The following is a 22,522-nucleotide window of genomic DNA, read 5'->3' as shown; positions in this document are numbered from 1 at the left end:
ATGTTTTTGATTTTACAATTTCTTTTAGTTTTAATTGCATTCCTGTCACCACTAATGTCTAATTCCCCCTAGTTCTTATATACATGTGTTTCAGCATTAATGTCATTTCTATTCATTAATTTTGCCGCTTTTATTTGCACTTTCAATGATAGGCAATGATTTTTTTTTCTCTTTAAGTATACTTTTCAACTTTCCATATTCCTTCTCAAAATCATCCTCTCTAGTGCAGTTTTGTCTAACTCGCTGAAATTGGCCACACAGGATAATATTCTCTATCCATTTTGGATGCTGTACACTTTTCACATCTAGTTACCCATTTGTATCTGTATCCTTCCTATAAAGCTTGCTTTGAACCTTATTTTCCACTGTAAATAACCATACAGTGACTTGAAGATTTTGGGCTGTGAGGGGAGAACCAACTTTAGCTCTGCTTTCTACATACCTCATAATGTTGAGGTAACAACATGTTAGTAGGCATTTGTCTTGTCTATTACTGCACTGACTTGGTTATATAATGTACTGCACTTGGAACCTCTTCAGTTTTGTGTGCTTTTCCCTTATTTTCTCTGTCTATATATAAATTTATATATAAAAATAAATAAATATAAATATATATATATATATATATATATATATATATATGTATCCAGATTGGCTTTGCACACTTTCTATGTCCAGTGGTAGTCAGAGATTTACATAGCTTACAAATGACTCCAACTCATGTTTCTTCATGTATATGTATATGTTCTTTTGAATGAAGAAACATGAGTTGGAGTCATCTGTGATATATATATATATATATATATATTTATATATATATATATATATATATATATATATATATATATATATATATAAAATATCCCAATGCGGTGCACTCACTGTTACAACCACATCTGCTGGGGTGCTGTGTGCAATGTATACAGAGATTGTTCTTTATCCTACCAGGAGAATAAATTACTGCACTCACCGGACTTCATGCAAAAGTTCAAACCTTTTAATAATCGTCACATCAATGCCAGCATATCAACATGATCCCAAACTTTTCAGTGCCAGTCTAGCACCTTTCTCAATGGGTAAAACCTGTGTCCTAATAGCCTCTATTGAACTCCCACAGTTACTCACCTAATATACCCTAAGGTGCTGATAAGACATCCAGTGTTAGCGAGGGACAGCTTACGTCACACGCCATTCTCATTGTCTTGTCAATCTTCACATGTGCGCATGACTAATTAGCATAGCCGCGCCTACCAGTCACGAACATAATCTTACGTCACTGTAGATACTTATTAACAGCGGTCGCGATCAGTGTAACCCCAGTAACATTTAGAAGTCTCCTATTTACTATGTGTAGTTAAAACATTGACAGCACCAAAATGTCCAGACTCTATATACGGTCTGACATAAGGAGTACTATTTAATATTAACCCCTTAATGACCGGACCATTTTTCAATTTTCTTACCCTTAATGACAATGGCTATTTTTACATTTCTGCAGTGTTTGTGTTTAGCTGTAATTTTCCTCTTACTCATTTACTGTACCCACACATATTATATACCGTTTTTCTCGCCATAAAATGGACTTTCTAAAGATACCATTATTTTCATCATATCTTATAATTTACTAAAAAAAAAAAAGATAAAATATGAGGTAAAAATGGAAAAAAACACGCTTTTTCTAACTTTGACCCCCAAAATCTGTTACACATCTACAATCACCAAAAAACACCCATGCTAAATAGTTTCTAATTTTTGTCCTGAGTTTAGAAATACCCAATGTTTACACATTCTTTGCTTTTTTTGCAATTTATGGAGCAATAAATACAAGTAGCACTTTGCTATTTCCAAACCACTTTTTTTCAAAATTAGCACTAGTTACATTGGAACCCTGATATCTGTCAGGAATACTTGAATATCCCTTGACATGTATATATTTTTTTTAGAAGACAACCCAAAGTATTGATCTAGGCCCATTTTGGTATATTTCATGCCACCATTTCACCGCCAAATGCGATAAAAAAAAAAAAGTTAACTATTTCACAAATTTTGTCACAAACTTTAGGGTTCCCACTGAAATTATTTACAAACAGCTTCTGCAATTATGGCACAAATGGTTGTAAATGCTTCTCTGGGATCCCCTTTTTTCAGAAATAACAGACTTATATGGCTTTGGGGTTGCTTTTTGGTAATTAGAAGGCAGCTAAATGCCGCTGTGCACCACACGTGTTTTATGCCCAGGAGTGAAGGGGTTAATTAGGGAGCTTGTAGGGTTAATTTTAGCTTTAGTGTAGTATAGTAGACAACCCCAAGTATTGATCTAGGCCCATTTTGGTATATTTTATGCCACCATTTCACCGCCAAATGCGAGCAAATAATTTTTTTTTTTACATTTTTCACAATTTTAGGTTTCTCACTGAAATAATTTACAAACAGCTATTATGGCAGAAATTGTTGTAAAAGCTTCTCTGGGATACCCTTTGTTCAGAAATAGCAGACTTATATGGCTTTGGCGTTGCTTTTGGTAATTAGAAGGCCGCTAAATGCTGCTGCGCACCACACGTGAATTATGCCCAGCAGTGAAGGGGTTAAATTAGGTAGCTTTTAGGGAGCTTGCAGGGTTAATTTTAGAGATCAGCCTCCCACCTTACACATCCCACCCCCTGATCCCTCCCAAACAGCTCTCTTCCCTCCCCCACCCCACAATTGTTACCGCCATCTTAAGTACTGGCAGAAAGCCTGCCAGTACTAAATAAGAGGGTTTTTTTTTTAAATAAAAATAATAAAATCTTTTAGCTGGGATGGACCCCTGCCTTAGCCCCAACCTCCCTGATCCCCCCTCCAGCTCTCTTACCCTCTCCCCTACCTAATTACCACCATCTTGGGTACTGGCAGCTGTCTGCCAGTACCCACTTTGGCCCCAAAAAACAAAGTATTTTTATTTTATTTTTCAATTAACTGTTTCTGTAGTGTAGCAGCCCCTCCACAATACCCCCACAATAATCCCACCCCCTCCCCCTCCCAGATCCATTTATATTTGAAATTTTTTTTTTTACCTTTCTCTGGTTTTTTGCCCTCATTGGTGTCAGTGTGGCTAATGCGCGTGCGTGCGCGTGTACGTGCATGCACGCCTCGTGCACACGCACAGTGCACGCACACTATGTTCACGTGCACGCGCACGTCTCGTGCACGCGCACGCACGCTCCCTTCCACCCGGACAACGGCACCATCTCTACCGGTGCAGAGAGGGCCACAGAGTGGCTCTCTCTGCATCGGAGGCTTGTAAAGGGGTATTGCAGGATGCCTCCATATTGAGGCATCACTGCAATACCCTCAGAGCTGCTGGATGCGATTGTGATCACTTCCAGCACTCTGTTAGACAACTGACGTACCAGGTACGTCCATTGTCATTAACTGCTTGTTAATGCATGACGTACCTGGTACGTCAGTTGTCATTAAGGAGTTAAAAAAGTGCTAAAGAACACGAGAATACCTCTACTCATCCTAGCCTTGTGTATATTCAATGCACTTCAAGTCTCATTGGCGCATGGTAGAAACTTATATTGCAGGCAACAAACACAACTTGCTGATTTACCCAAACAAGGGATTTTGTGGGACATAGGACCATTATACTTTGTAAAGACACTGAAGCCATATTACTCTCCAAATAACAGGCACTACCTAGATCAATAAATCAAAGAAGTGTCCACCATAGAAATACATTATAGTCCATTTGTATATTTAGTCCTCTAGAGGTCACAGTATCAAGACGATATATCCAAAATGCTTACACTTGTAAATGTTTTCTCTGTCTGTCACCCCCTCTCCTCATAGGTTGCACATGGTTGATTAGCATAGTCCTCAAACTAGCAGCAGTGTGACCAGCTTGGAGAAAATGTCTGGCCTAGATTGGTCAGATGTTTTCTTATCAATCGCTGTTCTTATGGCATAACAATGATTTGCCATCCTCTCCCGAAAGCTGGTTGAGGTTTTGCCAATGTACACCAGGGAACATGGACACATCAAAATATAGATCACATAGGTGCTGGTGCAGGTCATTCTGTGAACGATTTTAAATTTCTTTCCTGTACGAGGATGATGGAAGTTAGCCCCTGTCAACATGCTGCTGCATGTGGTACAGTCCCCACATTTATAGCATCCTAACTTATTTTTACCATCCATCCAGGTGCCTTTCTCATAGCACTTAACTGAGTCATTATGGACCAAGATGTCTTTCAAGTTAGATGCTTTTCTGTAGACAATGCCTGGTGCTTCCATCCGTGTGAATGGGAGGGATTTTTCAGATCTTACAATATCCCAATTTTTCTTCACAGACTTTTCCAGTGTCCTATGTATAGGACTGAACGTAGTTATAAAATTGAGCTTGTTCTTCATGGTGTCCACAGTGCTAATTTTTTCCCGTGGTTGTAACAGTGTCAACTGATCGTATTGTGACATTTCAACATGAGTACTTTCAATATCCCTTGTCCTGTAGCCTAGATGTTTAAGTTTAATTTTCATATCTTCTGGAACACACCTGGTATCAGCAAGTATATTGTTGCGTGCTACTCGCATGAGCTGAGAGGAGATAACACCCTTCTTTTGATGTTCAGGATGGAAACTAGTGGAGATTAGTAATGAGTTTCTATCGGTTGGTTTTGAATATAGGGATGTAGTAAACTTGTACCCATCACTGCTATCATGCTTATTAATATTCAGATCTAAAAATGGTATTGTCGCTCTATTGTAGGCAAACTTAAAGCGCATAGTGAATTCAAGTTTGTTAAGATCATCAACCCAATTAGTCAGGTGTTCAACTGAACCTCTCCACACCAGGAATACATTGTCTATATACCGGACATATAGTTTTACATTGGTATTAGACAAAACATTCATAATAGTGGTCTCATACCAGAGCATATAAAGTTTGGCATATGCGGGAGCCATATTAGAACCCATAGCAGTTCCTGCTACCTGTAGAAAAAATTCCCTCTCAAACTTAAAAAGTTTTTCTCTAGGCAAAAAGTTAATAATTCAAGCAGGAACTCTATGGGTGGTCCCGCATATGCCAGTAATGAACCAACCATGGACCTGACAGCCTGAACACCGCCCCCATGAGGGATGACAGTGTACAGACTGTCAACATCCATGGTAACCAATAAATCATCAAATTCCAACCAATCTATGTTTATCAATTTCCTGATAAGGGATGGGGAGTCCAGTATGTACGAAAATGACTCCTTTACTACTGGTTGAAGGTAGTAATCTAAGAATTTAGCCACTTTAGGGCACAATGAGTCCCAGTCAGACACAATTGGTCTACAAGGGGGTTTCTCCAATGTTTTGTGTATCTTGGGTAGTAAGTACAATAGAGGGATTAAAGGAAAAGGTACAGTCATAAAATCATATTCATTGTCATTAATCATTCCTGCTTCAAAACCACATTTGAGGATGTGGTCTAGCTCTTTTTTAAAAGATATTGTCGGGTTTCCCCTAAGTTTACAGTAGATAGTGTTGTCAGATAAATGTCTGTATACTTCATCATGATAATCAGAGTAGTTTTGAATAACAATCGAACCCCCCTTATCCGCAGCATGAATCACAATAGAGTGGTCATTTTTTAAACCTTGTAAAGCTACCCTTTCATCTCTTGTGAGGCTCAGGTAGCATTTTACTGACTTATATTGCTCAAAAGAGTCAGTGACCATTCGGGTAAAGCTACGGATAGAGGAGTTATAATTGGTAGGATCAAAACCACTCCGTGGCTTGAATTTGTTGAATACCATCTGTTCCTTGTCCTTACAAAAATCTTTAATTTTCAGCTGTCTTTGCAGCTTGTATATATCCACATTCATGTGTAATTTATTGATTTTAGGGGTTGGGACAAAAGACAGACCTTTATTCAACAAACTCTTTTCACTGTCACTAAGGGGCCAGTCGCTATGATTGTACATAATATTTACCTCTTCTTAGTGGGTTTTTTTCTTTGTACCCTCCCCTTCTGACATAGTATCCATGTCATTTCTTTTTGAGGGAAGGGGTGGCTTGTTGGAAGATCTTGTGGTAATCCCCCCTAAAGGGAATTCACTGCCACTAGCGTTATTGGTCATGTCTATGTCACATTCTGAAGAGTCACCCCCACTGCTATCCACTGTATCAATAGTTTTATTATTGAAATACCTTCTACGCCTAGGCTGGAATCTAGTATCATCCCTACCATAGAGCCACCTGTACACTCTTTTTTCATGGTAGTCCATTTCTACAGTAGTCAGTTTATTGTTTTTGAAAGCTAGCAGGTCATTCCGATATTTATTGACCTGTGTTTGTAATTTATTAACCCAGTCCTCACTAGTATCATTTACCAGTGTCTGAAAATTGAGTTGTTTCACTTCCTCTATTTCAACTTTAATCAAATTCAGCAGTCTATTAGACTCCTTAAACACCAGCAGAATAAGATCATTGGAGCATTTGTTCACCATTTCCTGCAAGTCAGGATTTGATCTTCCTAAAGTAGGAATGTTCTTAATAGGAAAGCCTCGAGGTATGCTCTTATTCTTATGGTAGTTGGAGAGGTATACCGCATGCAAGAAGTGATCAACCTCTCTTTTTTGAAGATTCAGTAATTTATGATAAACATCTAGGGGTGTTTCCCCCCTCAGCTCATGCAAGTCTGTTGTAACACGAATCCGCTCTGCATCTGCCTCAGTAAAGACAAAAGAATCCTTATTAACAGAGTCATCTCCAGTATTGGATGAGTTAAACTGAGAGTATCCCAAGGCTTCCATGGTGCAGTACAGTTACGAAAATTTTATTCAAAACAAAATACACACATACAGGCTTTAGTGCAAATCAAACAAACAAGGCAGTTTTTAGAGGAATATCACTTTAAATTTCATTAAAAACTAAAATAGCCAAAAAAAATTCAGCTGAAAAAATTGTAAGCATTTTCCAGGGACTAACAGGCAATAATATTGCGTTAGTTCAGTCACAGTATATCACTATACGTAAATGTTTAAGTCGTGTCATAAAACTTTATGCAGGGTGCAACCTCAGCAAAGTAAACAAAATATCCCAATACGGTGCACTCACTGTTACAACCACATCTGCTGGGGTGCTGTGTGCAATGTATACAGAGATAGTTCTTTATCCTACCAGGAGAATAAATTACTGCACTCACCGGACTTCATGCAAAAGTTCAAACCTTTTAATAATCGTGACATCAATGCCAGCATATCAAAATGATCCCAAACTTTTCGGTGCCAGTCTAGCACCTTTCTCAATGGGTAAAACCTGTGTCCTAATAGACTCTATTGAACTCCCACAGTTACTCACCTAATATACCCTTAGGTGCTGATGAGACATCCAGTGTTAGCGAGGGACAGCTTACGTCACACGCCGTTCTCATTGCCTTGTCAATCTTCACATGTGCGCATGGCTAATTAGCATAGCCGCGCCTACCAGTGACGAACATAATCTTACGTCACTGTAGATACTTATTAACAGCGGTCGCGATCAGTGTAACCCCAGTAACATCTAGAAGTCTCCTATTTACTATGTGTAGTTAAAACATTGACAGCACCAAAATATCCAGACTCTATATACGATCTGACATAAGGAGCACTATTTAATATTAAAAAAGTGCTAAAAAACACGAGAATACCTCTACTCATCCTAGCCTTGTGTATATTCAATGCACTTCAAGTCTCATTGGCGCATGGTAGAAACTTATATTGCAGGCAACAAACACAACTTGCGGATTTACCCAAACAAGGGATTTTGTGGGACATAGGACCATTATACTTTGAAAAGACACTGAAGCCATATTACTCTCCAAATAACAGGCACTACCTAGATCAATAAATCAGAGAAGTGTCCACCATAGAAATACATTATAGTCCAGTTGTATATTTAGTCCTCTAGAGGTCACAGTATCAAGACGATATATCCAAAATGCTTACACTTGTAAATGTTTTCTCTCTCTGTCACCCCCTCTCCTCATAGGGGCACATGGTCGATTAGCATAGTCCTCAAACTAGCAGCAGTGTGACCAGCTTGCAGAAAATGTCTGGCCTAGATTGGTCAGATGTTTTCTTATAAATCGCTGTTCTTATGGCATAACAATGATTTTCCATCCTCTCCCGAAAGCTGGTTGAGGTTTTGCCAATGTATACCAGGGAACATGGACACATCAAAATATAGATCACATAGGTGCTGGTGCAGGTCATTCTGTGAACGATTTAAAATTTCTTTCCTGTACGAGGATGATGGAAGTTAGCCCCTGTCAACATGCTGCTGCATGTGGTACAGTCCCCACATTTATAGCATCCTAACTTCTTTTTACCATCCATCCAGGTGCCTTTCTCATAGCACTTAACTGAGTCATTATGGACCAAGATGTCTTTCAAGTTAGATGCTTTTCTGTAGACAATGCCTGGTGCTTCCATCCGTGTGAATGGGAGGGATTTGTCAGATCTTACAATATCCCAATTTTTCTTCACAGACTTTTCCAGTGTCCTATGTATAGGAGTGAACATAGTTATAAAATTGAGCTTGTTCTTCATGGTGTCCACAGTGCTAATTTTTTCCCGTGGTTGTAACAGTGTCAACTGATCGTATTGTGACATTTAAACATGAGTACTTTCAATATCCCTTGTCCTGTAGCCTAGATGTTTAAGTTTCATTTTCATATCTTCTTGAACACACCTGGTATCAGCAAGTGTATTGTTGCGTGCTACTCGCATGAGCTCAGAGGAGATAACACCCTTCTTTTGATGTTCAGGATGGAAACTAGTGGAGATTAGTAATGAGTTTCTATCGGTTGGTTTTGAGTATAGGGATGTAGTAAACTTGTACCCATCACCGCTTTCATGCTTATTAATATTCAGATCTAAAAATGGTATTGTCGCTCTATTGTAGGCAAACTTAAAGCGTATAGTGAATTCAAGTTTGTTAAGATCATCAACCCAATTAGTCAGGTGTTCAACTGAACCTCTCCACACCAGGAATACATTGTCTATATACTGGACATATAGTTTTACATTGGTATTAGACAAAACATTCATAATAGTGGTCTCATACCAGAGTATGTAAAGGTTGGCATATGCGGGAGCCATATTAGAACCAATAGCAGTTCCTGCTACCTGTAGAAAAAATTCCCTCTCAAACTTAAAAAAGTTTTTCTCTAGGCAAAAAGTTAATAATTCAAACAGGAACTCTATGGGTGGTCCCGCATATGCCAGTGATGAACCAACCATGGACCTGACAGCCTGCACACTGCCCCCATGAGTGATGACAGTGTACAGACTGTCAACATCCATGGTAACCAATAAATCATCAAATTCCAACCAATCTAGGTTTATCAATTTCCTGATAAGGGATGGGGAGTCCAGTATGTACGAAAATGACTCCTTTACTACTGGTTGAAGGTAGTAATCTAAGAATTTAGCCACCTTAGGGCACAATGAGTCCCAGTCAGACACAATAGGTCTACCAGGGGGTTTCTCCAATGTTTTGTGTATCTTGGGTAGTAAGTACAATACAGGGATTAAAGGAAAAGGTACAGTCATAAAATCATATTCGTTGTCATTAATCATCCCTGCTTCAAAACCACATTTGAGGATGTGGTCTAGCTCTTTTTTAAAAGATATTGTCGGGTTTCCCCTAAGTTTACAGTAGATAGTGTTGTCAGATAAATGTCTGTATGCTTCATCATGATAATCAGAGTAGTTTTGAATAACAATCGTACCCCCCTTATCCGCAGCATGAATCACAATAGAGTGGTCATTTTTTAAACCTTGTAAAGCTACCCTTTCATCTCTTGTGAGGCTCAGGTAGCATTTTACTGACTTAGATTGCTCAAAAGAGTCAGTGACCATTCGGGTAAAGCTACGGATAGAGGGGTTATAATTGGTAGGATCAAAACCACTCCGTGGCTTGAATTTGTTGAATACCATCTGTTCCTTGTCCTTACAAAAATCTTTAATTTTCAGCTGTCTTTGCAGCTTGTATATATCCACATTCATGTGTAATTTATTGATTTTAGGGGTTGGGACAAAAGACAAACCTTTATTCAACAAACTCTTTTCACTGTCACTAAGGGGCCAGTCGCAATGATTGTACATAATATTTACCTCTTCTTAGTGGGTTTTTTCTTTGTACCCTCCCCTTCTGACATAGTATCCATGTCATTTCTTTTTGAGGGAAGGGGTGGCTTGTTGGAAGATCTTGTGGTAATCCCCCCTAAAGGGAATTCACTGCCACTAGCGTTATTGGTCATGTCTATGTCACATTCTGAAGAGTCACCCCCACTGCTATCCACTGTATCAATATTAGTTTTATTATTGAAATACCTTCTACGCCTAGGCTGGAATCTAGTATCATCCCTACCATAGAGCCACCTGTACACTCTTTTTTCATGGTAGTCCATTTCTACAGTAGTCAATTTATTGTTTTTGAAAGCTAGCAGGTCATTCCGATATTTATTGACCTGTGTTTGTAATTTATTAACCCAGTCCTCACTAGTATCATTTACCAGTGTCTGAAAATTGAGTTGTTTCACTTCCTCTATTTCAACTTTAATCAAATTCAGCAGTCTATTAGACTCCTTAAACACCAGCAGAATAAGATCATTGGAGCATTTGTTCACCATTTCCTGCAAGTCAGGATTTGATCTTCCTAAAGTAGGAATGTTCTTAATAGGAAAGCCTCGAGGTATGCTCTTATTCTTATGGTAGTTGGAGAGGTTTACCGCATGCAAGAAGTGATCAACCTCTCTTTTTTGAAGATTCAGTAATTTATGATAAACATCTAGGGGTGTTTCCCCCCTCAGCTCATGCAAGTCTGTTGTAACACGAATCCGCTCCGCATCTGCCTCAGTAAAGACAAAAGAATCCTTATTAACAGAGTCATCTCCAGTATTGGATGAGTTAAACTGAGAGTATCCCAAGGCTTCCATCGTGCAGTACAGTTACGAAAATTTTATTCAAAACAAAATACACACATACAGGCTTTAGTGCAAATCCAACAAACAAGGCAGTTGTTAGAGGAATATCACTTTAAATTTCATTAAAAACTAAAATAGCCAAAAAAATTTCAGCTGAAAAAATTGTAAGCATTTTCCAGGGACTAACAGGCAATAATATTGCGTTAGTTCAGTCACAGTATATCACTATACGTAAATGTTTAAGTCGTGTCATAAAACTTTATGCAGGGTGCAACCTCAGCAAAGTATACAAAATATCCCAATACGGTGCACTCACTGTTACAACCACATCTGCTGGGGTGCTGTGTGCAATGTATACAGAGATAGTTCTTTATCCTACCAGGAGAATAAATTACTGCACTCACCGGACTTCATGCAAAAGTTCAAACCTTTTAATAATCGTGACATCAATGCCAGCATATCAAAATGATCCCAAACTTTTCGGTGCCAGTCTAGCACCTTTATCAATGGGTAAAACCTGTGTCCTAATAGCCTCTATTGAACTCCCACAGTTACTCACCTAATATACCCTTAGGTGCTGATGAGACATCCAGTGTTAGCGAGGGACAGCTTACGTCACACGCCGTTCTCATTGCCTTGTCAATCTTCACATGTGCGCATGGCTAATTAGTATAGCCGCGCCTCCTATGATTAAGTGCTGAATAGCACGAAACATGTCAGGACCTCGCTCCCCTTCTTTGTAAACTTTTTTGCTGATGTGCTGTGCTGTGCTGTACTGCACTATTTTTTGTGTATTTTTTGCGCTTTTAAACTTACAAGAATAAAGATTGTGTTTTTACTCTATCTTCTGGAGTGCTGCTAATCCTTGAACCTGTAAGTCTCCTATTTACTATGTGTAGTTAAAACATTGACAGCACCAAAATATCCAGACTCTCAGAATCGCACCTATTCACTTGTTCTATCAGATATGAGGTCTGTGAGTGGACTTCCGGCTGGGGGCGGAGCCAACAGGTAGCAGGCAGGTAGCGTGCAGGTAGCTACCAACAGCTCTGTTTTCCTAAGTAAAAAAGGATCAAGTCTATCTACCAGCCTACCGCAGACAGCCTTGTCCTAGAAAATGTGCTAGGACCGGCTGAGGATCTTTGCGGAGTGGAAGTCCCGAATGGCATATTAAGCTCTGTTGCTAAGAGCACCCTTTTGGACGGTGTCAACTAAGTTTGCCCCAAGACCGAGCCGTAAAACTGCAGAGGGAGGTGTGTCAGCCTAGCGGAGCTTCTCACAGGCTGTAGCAACTTGAAACCACTTGCGAGGCTGCCGAGGTACCAATAGACCGGCTCAAGTAATTTCGCTGTGCACACAAGCAGTGACGAGTTAACATACCGGTGAGAGTCGAGACCGCCTGGGGGAGCAGCATTGCTTCTGGGCCGGTGAATATCTCCCGCAAAAAAGCTCAAACCTATACCGCTTCAAGGACGCGTTCTGAGGCGCAGCAGGGGCAAGGGGGCTTTCTAAGCCAAGTGTGTTCTCCGCTATTGTCGCTAGCGGACTCACTGAGCACCAGGAGAGTGGACTCGGCAAATCACCCTGGATCTTTGAGCTGAGGGTCAGAACAGCGGTAACTCAAGGCTATATCTTAAGAGGGCGGAGAGCCTAGGCAAGTAGTGCGACCGGAGCTGGGCTGACAAGTAAAGCACATAATCAGTGAGTGCACTGACAGCGTCCCTGAGTTAATAAAGCTACCACAGTCAATAGAGCAACCGCACCTGGAGGCGGATTGCTCTTTATCTACTTGAAAACAAGGTACCAGCCCTTTACAAAAATCTGTTTGGTCGGGTCGTAGTTTGAACCTGGTTTGTACACAAAGAGGCGAAGGTCCCGCAGGATAGCGGGGGAGCATTCCTTTCAGCACAGTATTGGGAGAGAAGGACGTGCATATCATTGCAGAGGCACGGGTAAGCTAGACCGACCAGCTTGTGCAGGATATCAAACAAAGACAGTCGGTGCTGCTTGGCGCTGTGGATGTAATACCAGGTACTGTCTCTTTTTTGTCTGGTTGATATATGGTTACCCTGGATACGTAGGCTACACGTAAAAATTACATAGACTTATGGGACCTTATATTATACTGTAAGAAGTGGTTTGCGAACTGTACCTGAGCACTGGGACTGTGAGATTCTTACAGTGATATCTGACATGAGAAGCTGACAAGACAGATTTCAATGTATTTTTTGCTCTAATCTTATGTTGCTTTCTCTTTTTTCCTTTTTGCTGGGTCCTTCTGTTTGTGTTGCTCATTTTGGCACTGCATGAAGATGTACATAAAAGTTAAGGCTAATTGGGCTGCATAGAGATATGTACAACAGATAAATTAACGGGGTAGGAGTAATATAAAGAAGGAGGTAACCCAATTTCTGAAGTTATAACTGGTTGTTGAAATTATTGTTTAGGAAGATCATTTTTGGAGCCAAATACGTATGTACCTCAAACTTAAGATTAGTTCACTAGGTATATGCTAGATCTAAAAATATCTATGTAGAAAAAAGTGTTTTCATCTAATTTAGCCACAGTATTCCCGCGGTGGTGGGCTCTACCCACCACAGACACGGAACAGTATAACTGCAAACAGTAATCTGAGTCCTAAAAAAAAATTAGATAGATTTTAAGGCCAAGCTTTAGAAGGGGTCAAGCTCTAATAAATAAGTCTCTGGGCTAAAGGGACAGACTGTATTGGGAAAAAAGGCTTACTAGAGAGAAGTCTAAACCAGTTTTTGGGTAGGCACATTTTTTTTTTTTGTATTCACTAATCACAGATGATCTAACAATTGATCTTATTGTGTAAAGCTTTTTTCACTTTTGTTTTTTCAGTTTTTTGCTCACACTTGCACTCTTAATCGAGTGAATACACAGACCAACAGGTTTATTGGAATTTTTTTTTTTTTTTTTTTTTTTTTTTCACCTTGTGAGTTGGTATTTCAAACTCTCGTATTCCACAATCTGTGGCACAGCTGCCACGTAAATACAAGGACATTTTTTTTTTTCTCTTACACATAGTATACACACTTCACCACGGTGAATGGATAGGTTTATCACGCAGTCTAAAAACTCTTCACCTAAAATGCCACCCAAACAAAAAGACAAGCGTAGCACTAACAAAAACGCAGAACAGTCCCTTGACACCTCACAAGAGCGAGGAGCTTTTAATCTGGGTGCTTACGATATATCAGAATTCGCTAATGAAGTAGCAAAATTGATGACCCCACAGTTTGAACTAATTAAATCTGAAATTAAGACCGAGATTCACAGCTTAAAAGAGGAAATTAGACAGTTCACGGTGAGGCTGACGGAGGTTGAGACTAGGGTCTCAGAGGTGGAGGATAGAGTAAATGTACAGGACTCAGATATCACGGATCAAAGAAAAATGATTTTACAATTACAAGCACGCTTAGAAGATCTTGAAGACAGGTCAAGGCGTAATAATCTACGGATTATTGGCCTTCCCGAATCAGTGGAATATCAAGACTTGTTACATTTTGTCTCTGTCACCCTCCCTCAGGCCCTCCTGATCCCCCCGCCGCCCTCACCTTTTTTGATTGAGAGAGCACACAGATTGGGGGCACTGAAAGATAGTAATAACTCATCTAAAGTTAGACCTATTATTTTCAAATTTGTGAACTATCAGGACAAGCTTCTATTCTTAAAGTATTATAGAAAAAAGAGTTCTGTACATATTGATAATAATAAAATCTTGATTTTTCAAGACTTTTCGGCGGAGACTAGTGCTAAAAGAAAAGTAATGTCTCCTTTTTTTGCAAAATTTCTAGAAGCGGATTGTAGTGTTAGACTGGTCTATCCGGCCAAACTCCTAATTACTAATGCAGGAATTCACTATACAGTAAATAACAGTAAGGAAGCAAATGCCCTATGTATAGAATTAGGGATTCAGTGAACAGGAGATCGAGGGATATGTGCAAATTAAGGGCTAAAACGTTTGAATTTTTCTTTTTTATATATTTGGTGTTTTATTTGAGCCTTTTTTCCATGGGACAATGTATGTGGGATATGTCACGAATTGCTGTTTAAAATTCTATTTGTGCAGTTTCTTAGAGAGCTGCGACACTGCTTAAAAGGATATTATTTTTATGTTGCAGGATATGTATTTTCAGTTTTAAATTTTGAGAGGCCCCTGTGTTTCCCCCCCCCTTTTTTTTTTTTTTTTATTTTATTATTTATTTATTTATTATTATTTTTTTCTTCTCTTTCTTTTTTGTGTTTTTCTTTTCCTCCCCAGCACTCCCGCCACAGGATTTGCCTTTATATATATGGTTTACTTAGCCGCATGGGATCTCTGGGTACCCCAGATAGATCTTCATCTATGCATAAGGCTTTACCAGTAGTATGGGGATTTTTGTTTTTTTTCCTTTTTTTGATCTACAATGTCAGTCCCCTTTAAATTGACCTCCTGGAATGTAGGAGGTGTCACCTCTCCAATTAAAAGGAAAGCAATAATCAAACATTTGGCCAAAACCAATTCTGATATTGCATTCCTACAGGAGATACATTTAAAGACACCTGAAATTGTGAAACTGCAAACTAATTGGGTAGGAGAAGTCATCGCGGCCCCCTATAATGCCCGAAAGAGAGGGGTGGCAATTTTATTTAGGAAAAACCTTGACTATAAAATAGACTCCTCGGTTATAGATTCGGAGGGTCGCTTTGTTATTTTAGAAATAACATGTAATAAGGTGCGATATGTGTTATGCAATATTTATGGACCCAATAACATAGACAGGAAATTTTGGGATGGTATGGTTGTACAGCTGCAAAAATTTACGGGTCAGAATCTTATTTTGGCAGGGGACTTCAATTTAATAGCAGATCCCCTATTAGATAGAGCTAGAAAAATAGGCAGCCCTACGCGAGATCGGAAGACCCGAATTCTCCAGAAGCTATGCTCACAATTGGGATTGATTGACATCTGGCGGCTACAGAATCCTGATTCAAGAGCCTATACGTGTATGTCAAAAGGCCAGCAGGCATTATCTAGGATAGATTTTTTCCTGGTAGCGGAGTCTTGGGCTGGTTTAGATTGGAAAGCTGAGATAAATGACATAGTGATCTCCGATCATGCGGTAATAGCGCTAACTTGTAACTCACCACGAGCAGATAGGGCGGGGAATCAATCCATTTTTTTTCCAAAATATTTGATGAACAATGTCCAATTTAATAATTGGCTGACGAATCAATGGCGAGAATATGTGGGTTATAATCAAGGGTATGAAAATAGACCCGAAGTGTATTGGGAAGCAGCAAAAGCTGTACTGCGTGGTAAGGTTAAAGCATATTTGTGTAATATGAAAAGGAAATCTCGGCAACGGGAAATTCAACTATCGCATCAAGTAAAGAACGCATATAAAGCATGCTTAGATCTGCGTTCAAGTGAACACTGGAGGAAATATATAGTCGCCAAATCTATGCGAGATATCTTTATTAAACAGAAGACCAGAGTAGAAATGCAGAGACAAAAAGCCCTTTATAGTGGCTATGCTGGTAGATCTGCTAAATTTGTGGCAAGATTGATTAAGGTCAATGGCAGAAATAATATAACTTCTATAAGAAAGGGCTCTGAGAGATTCACATGTAATACAGAGATTTCAAGAGTATTTTATGATTTTTTTACGGAATTATATAGATCTGAAGATCAAGACATATCCATAGAGGGTTTTTGGGATAAAATCAAGACTCCTAAAATATCTAATGAGAATTTAGCAGAGATTAACGCTCCAATCACAGTAGAGGAAATCATAGAGGCTATAACAGCAGCTAAGACCAACAAGGCTGCAGGTCCGGACTGCCTGCCTTTGGAATTTTATAAGATTCTACAACTACAAATAGCTCCAACATTGTTAAAACTATTTAACTATTATTTCATTGATCATAATAAATGTTCTTCTTATTTTGCAGCGGCTGTAATATCTTTAATCCCGAAAAAAAATAAAGACCCTGAGTTACCCGGTTCGTATAGGCCGATATCAGTCCTTAATACGGACTACAAATTGCTTACAGCGATTGTGGCGAAAAGATTAAAATCCCATCTTGGGTCACTAATTCATGAGAACCAAGCCGGGTTTATGGAAGGGAGGAATCCCGCCAAAAACACTTGTAAGATTTTGACCTTAATTGATTATTTTTGGGATAAGTTTAGAACATCTAGGCATGGAATGAAGGCAGACCTAGCCCTTCTATCTATTGACGTGGAGAAAGCGTTTGATCGCGTCTCCTGGAAACATTTATTTTATTCTTTGGAACAGTTTGGTCTGAAGGGACATGTGCAAGAAGTAATCCGTATTATATATTCGGCTCCGAAGTCAACTTTGCTTATTAACGGTGAACTCTCTCAATCAGTGGTATTACAGAGGGGTACCCGTCAAGGTTGCCCACTATCCCCATTATTGTTCAATATTTCATTAGAACCACTGGCAATCTTATTGCGTCAACAGTTAGACGGGATTCAGATCGGGGCACAAAAACTAGTTTTGCTGATGTACGCAGATGATATTTTGTTATGTTTGAATAATATTAATAAGAATCTTCCAATTTTTTTGGACACGATAAATAGCTTTGGGAAGATCTCTGGTTTTAAAATCAATTTGTCCAAATCTGAACTTTTATGGTTAAATAAAAAAGACCACACTATTAAGCACCCTTTCAAAGAAGCAACACAGATAACTTATTTGGGGATTATTCTGAAACCAAACCCTCAAGAATGGTATAATTTAAATTATAATAAATGTTTTTCAGACTGTAAGAAAAAAATGGAGGAGTGGATAAAACTCCCTATCTCGTTATCAGCAAGGGTCACTCTTTTAAAAACTATTCTATTCCCAAAAATGTTCTATCTTATACAGAATATTCCATTAGCCATTCATAAAAAAGATATATTGAACTATAATAAGGCTTGCTCTAAATTTCTATGGCAAGGTTCCAAAGCACGGATTTCGGTAGCGCGCTTAATGAATAATGTAGAAGCTGCTGGTTTAGCATTGCCCAACATATTGCTGTATAGCCAGGCGGCTCGGGTGAAAGTGGCAGTAGACTGGTTGATGGGTCTAGTACAAGTATCTCCAGTAGGATGGGAAGCAGCATTAATAACTCCGTATCGTTTAGATGCTATCTTGCACTTTCCAATTACCGATCTCCCGACACATATCTTTAGTATGGAAACTTTTAAAATATAATTACAGCTTGGCAAAAGTTCTGTGCGGATCTAGGTTTTTCACCTCATGTGTCCAAATATTTACCTATTTCAGGGAATCCTATCTTCATTCCAGGTATCTCAGACCAGGTTTTTAGATCGTGGGCAGAGAAAGGGTTAATCTATGTGGTACAATTCTTAAATATGGACCTAGAGCTATTAACTTATAGGGACATTAGTAACCAATTTGGATTATCAAATAAAGAGTTCTACGCTTATTTACAGGTTAGAAATCTTATATATGAGCTGAAAAAAAAGTATCGTGGGACAGAGTGGTCATTCGGTGATCTTCAAACTTACATTAATAATTTTCAAAGGGGGGCATTTGCTATTGCACCGTTCTATTCTCTTCTTCTGCAAAAGTCCTCAGTAGATCAAATAGAACACATAGTTTCCTTATGGGGCAGATTTTTCCCACAAATAGATAGTGAGGTAATAAAAAACGCGTTTAAGGTTATCCAGATGAGCTGGGTTCTGACCACTTGGAGGGAAACACAGATTAAAGTGGCTTTTATGGTATATCTAACCCCCAATAAACTGTCCAAATGGTATAATACACCGATCATTTGTTCTAGATGTAGCTCAACTGGGGCGGATATGCTGCATTGCTTTTGGGTTTGTCCCAAAATAGCCCAATTTTGGGCCAAGGTCACATATTGGATGAAGGGTACGCTCAAAATCCAATATGACATAGTACCGTTAGAAATATTTTTTCTAGTTAAGTCTCAATTTCCGCCTAGAAACTATAAAATGATTAATCTGATTATAATGATTGGGCGTAATTTAATTTTAAAAACATGGAAAGCCAGATCAGCTCCGAATATAAAAGCATTGAAAAACGAGCTGATAACACATTATATATTTGAACAATATAACTTACAGAATACTTCAGATGCTCAATTAGCTACTTTTTTTCAACAATGGCATGGGTTAATCATCTCGCTCCCTTTGGAGACTCAAAGGACGCTGGTTAGGCCCCTGAAAAACTCTATTTATGTACAATCACAAGTCTTAGCAGGGCATTTTCCAAGTAGTTGGTTAGTGGAAAATGCCGATAGTGGATAAGGTAAAAATTGATATGGAATTAGGGCAGGCAAGTTATTGCTGCATTGAGGTGGGGGGGACGGGCGGAGGAGAGAAATACCTTTTTAACTCTGTAAGTTGGGGGGATTTCCCCTTTTTTTGTTTTTTTTTTTGTTCTTTTGTTTTGTTTGTTTGTTGTTTTTTTTTGTTTGTTTGTTTTTTTTTTTTTTTTGTTTAGTTTTGTTTTCCCCTCTCTCTTGTGTGAATTGATGTTTATTAAAAGCAAAAATCCAGCATTTTGGGTAAATTAATCCAATTAAGGGCTAGTTTGGTTATATGTAAGTTTATTGAATGTCATGGGGCCCTGCGAGGCGCAAAAGGTATTATATCTGTATAAATGTACATTTTGTTGGAAATAAAGAAAATTAATAAAAAAAAAAATATCCAGACTCTATATACGGAGCACTATTTAATATTAAAAAAGTGCTAAAGAGCACGAGAATACCTCTACTCATCCTAGCCTTGTGTATATTCAATGCACTTCAAGTCTCATTGGCGCATGGTAGAAACTTATATTGCAGGCAGCAAACACAACTTGCTGATTTACCCAAACAAGGTATTTTGTGGGACATAGGACCATTATACTTTGAAAAGACACTGAAGCCATATTACTCTCCAAATAACAGGCACCACCTAGATCAATAAATCAGAGAAGTGTCCACCATAGAAATACATTATAGTCCAGTTGTATATTTAGTCCTCTAGAGGTCACAGTATCAAGACGATATATCCAAAATGCTTACACTTGTAAATGTTTTCTCTGTCTGTCACCCCCTCTCCTCATAGGGGCACATGGTCGATTAGCATAGTCCTCAAACTAGCAGCAGTGTGACCAGCTTGCAGAAAATGTCTGGCCTAGATTGGTCAGATGTTTTCTTATAAATCGCTGTTCTTATGGCATAACAATGATTTTCCATCCTCTCCCGAAAGCTGGTTGAGGTTTTGCCAATGTATACCAGGGAACATGGACAAATCAAAATATAGATCACATAGGTGCTGGTGCAGGTCATTCTGTGAACGATTTAAATTTCTTTCCTGTACGAGGATGATGGAAGTTAGCCCCTGTCAACATGCTGCTGCATGTGGTACAGTCCCCACATTTATAGCATCCTAACTTCTTTTACCATCCATCCAGGTGCCTTTCTCATAGCACTTAACTGAGTCATTATGGACCAAGATGTCTTTAAAGTTAGATGCTTTTCTGTAGACAATGCCTGGTGCTTCCATCCTGTGTGAATGGGAGGGATTTGTCAGATCTTACAATATCCCAATTTTTCTTCACAGACTTTTCCAGTGTCCTATGTATAGGAGTGAACATAGTTATAAAATTGAGCTTGTTCTTCATGGTGTCCACAGTGCTAATTTTTTCCCGTGGTTGTAACAGTGTCAACTGATCGTATTGTGACATTTCAACATGAGTACTTTCAATATCCCTTGTCCTGTAGCCTAGATGTTTAAGTTTCATTTTCATATCTTCTTGAACACACCTGGTATCAGCAAGTGTATTGTTGCGTGCTACTCGCATGAGCTGAGAGGAGATAACACCCTTCTTTTGATGTTCAGGATGGAAACTAGTGGAGATTAGTAATGAGTTTCTATCGGTTGGTTTTGAATATAGGGATGTAGAAAACTTGTACCCATCACCTGCTTTCATGCTTATTAATATTCAGATCTAAAAATGGTATTGTCGCTCTATGGTAGGCAAACTTAAAGCGTATAGTGAATTCAAGTTTGTTAAGATCATCAACCCAATTAGTCAGGTGTTCAACTGAACCTCTCCACACCAGGAATACATTGTCTATATACCGGACATATAGTTTTACATTGGTATTAGACAAAACATTCATAATAGTGGTCTCATACCAGAGCATGTAAAGGTTGGCATATGCGGGAGCCATATTAGAACCCATAGCAGTTCCTGCTACCTGTAGAAAAAATTCCCTCTCAAACTTAAAAAAGTTTTTCTCTAGGCAAAAAGTTAATAATTCAAAGCAGGAACTCTATGGGTGGTCCCGCATATGCCAGTGATGAACCAACCATGGACCTGACAGCCTGAACACCTGCCCCCATGAGGGATGACAGTGTACAGACTGTCAACATCCATGGTAACCAATAAATCATCAAATTCCAACCAATCTAGGTTTATCAATTTCCTGATAAGGGATGGGGAGTCCAGTATGTACGAAAATGACTCCTTTACTACTGGTTGAAGGTAGTAATCTAAGAATTTAGCCACCTTAGGGCACAATGAGTCCCAGTCAGACACAATAGGTCTACCAGGGGGTTTCTCCAATGTTTTGTGTATCTTGGGTAGTAAGTACAATAGAGGGATTAAAGGAAAAGGTACAGTCATAAAATCATATTCGTTGTCATTAATCATCCCTGCTTCAAAACCACATTTGAGGATGTGGTCTAGCTCTTTTTTAAAAGATATTGTCGGGTTTCCCCTAAGTTTACAGTAGATAGTGTTGTCAGATAAATGTCTGTATACTTCATCATGATAATCAGAGTAGTTTTGAATAACAATCGAACCCCCCTTATCCGCAGCATGAATCACAATAGAGTGGTCATTTTTTAAACCTTGTAAAGCTACCCTTTCATCTCTTGTGAGGCTCAGGTAGCATTTTACTGACTTAGATTGCTCAAAAGAGTCAGTGACCATTCGGGTAAAGCTACGGATAGAGGGAGTTATAATTGGTAGGATCAAAACCACTCCGTGGCTTGAATTTGTTGAATACCATCTGTTCCTTGTCCTTACAAAAATCTTTAATTTTCAGCTGTCTTTGCAGCTTGTATATATCCACATTCATGTGTAATTTATTGATTTTAGGGGTTGGGACAAAAGACAGACCTTTATTCAACAAACTCTTTTCACTGTCACTAAGGGGCCAGTCGCTATGATTGTACATAATATTTACCTCTTCTTAGTGGGTTTTTTTCTTTGTACCCTCCCCTTCTGACATAGTATCCATGTCATTTCTTTTTGAGGGAAGGGGTGGATTGTTGGAAGATCTTGTGGTAATCCCCCCTAAAGGGAATTCACTGCCACTAGCGTTATTGGTCGTAGTCTATGTCACATTCTGAAGAGTCACCCCCACTGCTATCCACTGTATCAATAGTTTTATTATTGAAATACCTTCTACGCCTAGGCTGGAATCTAGTATCATCCCTACCATAGAGCCACCTGTACACTCTTTTTTCATGGTAGTCCATTTCTACAGTAGTCAATTTATTGTTTTTGAAAGCTA

Source organism: Bombina bombina, chromosome 2, assembly GCF_027579735.1.
Source record: "Bombina bombina isolate aBomBom1 chromosome 2, aBomBom1.pri, whole genome shotgun sequence".
NCBI lineage: Eukaryota > Metazoa > Chordata > Amphibia > Anura > Bombinatoridae > Bombina > Bombina bombina.
This window is presented reverse-complemented; position numbering follows the sequence as displayed.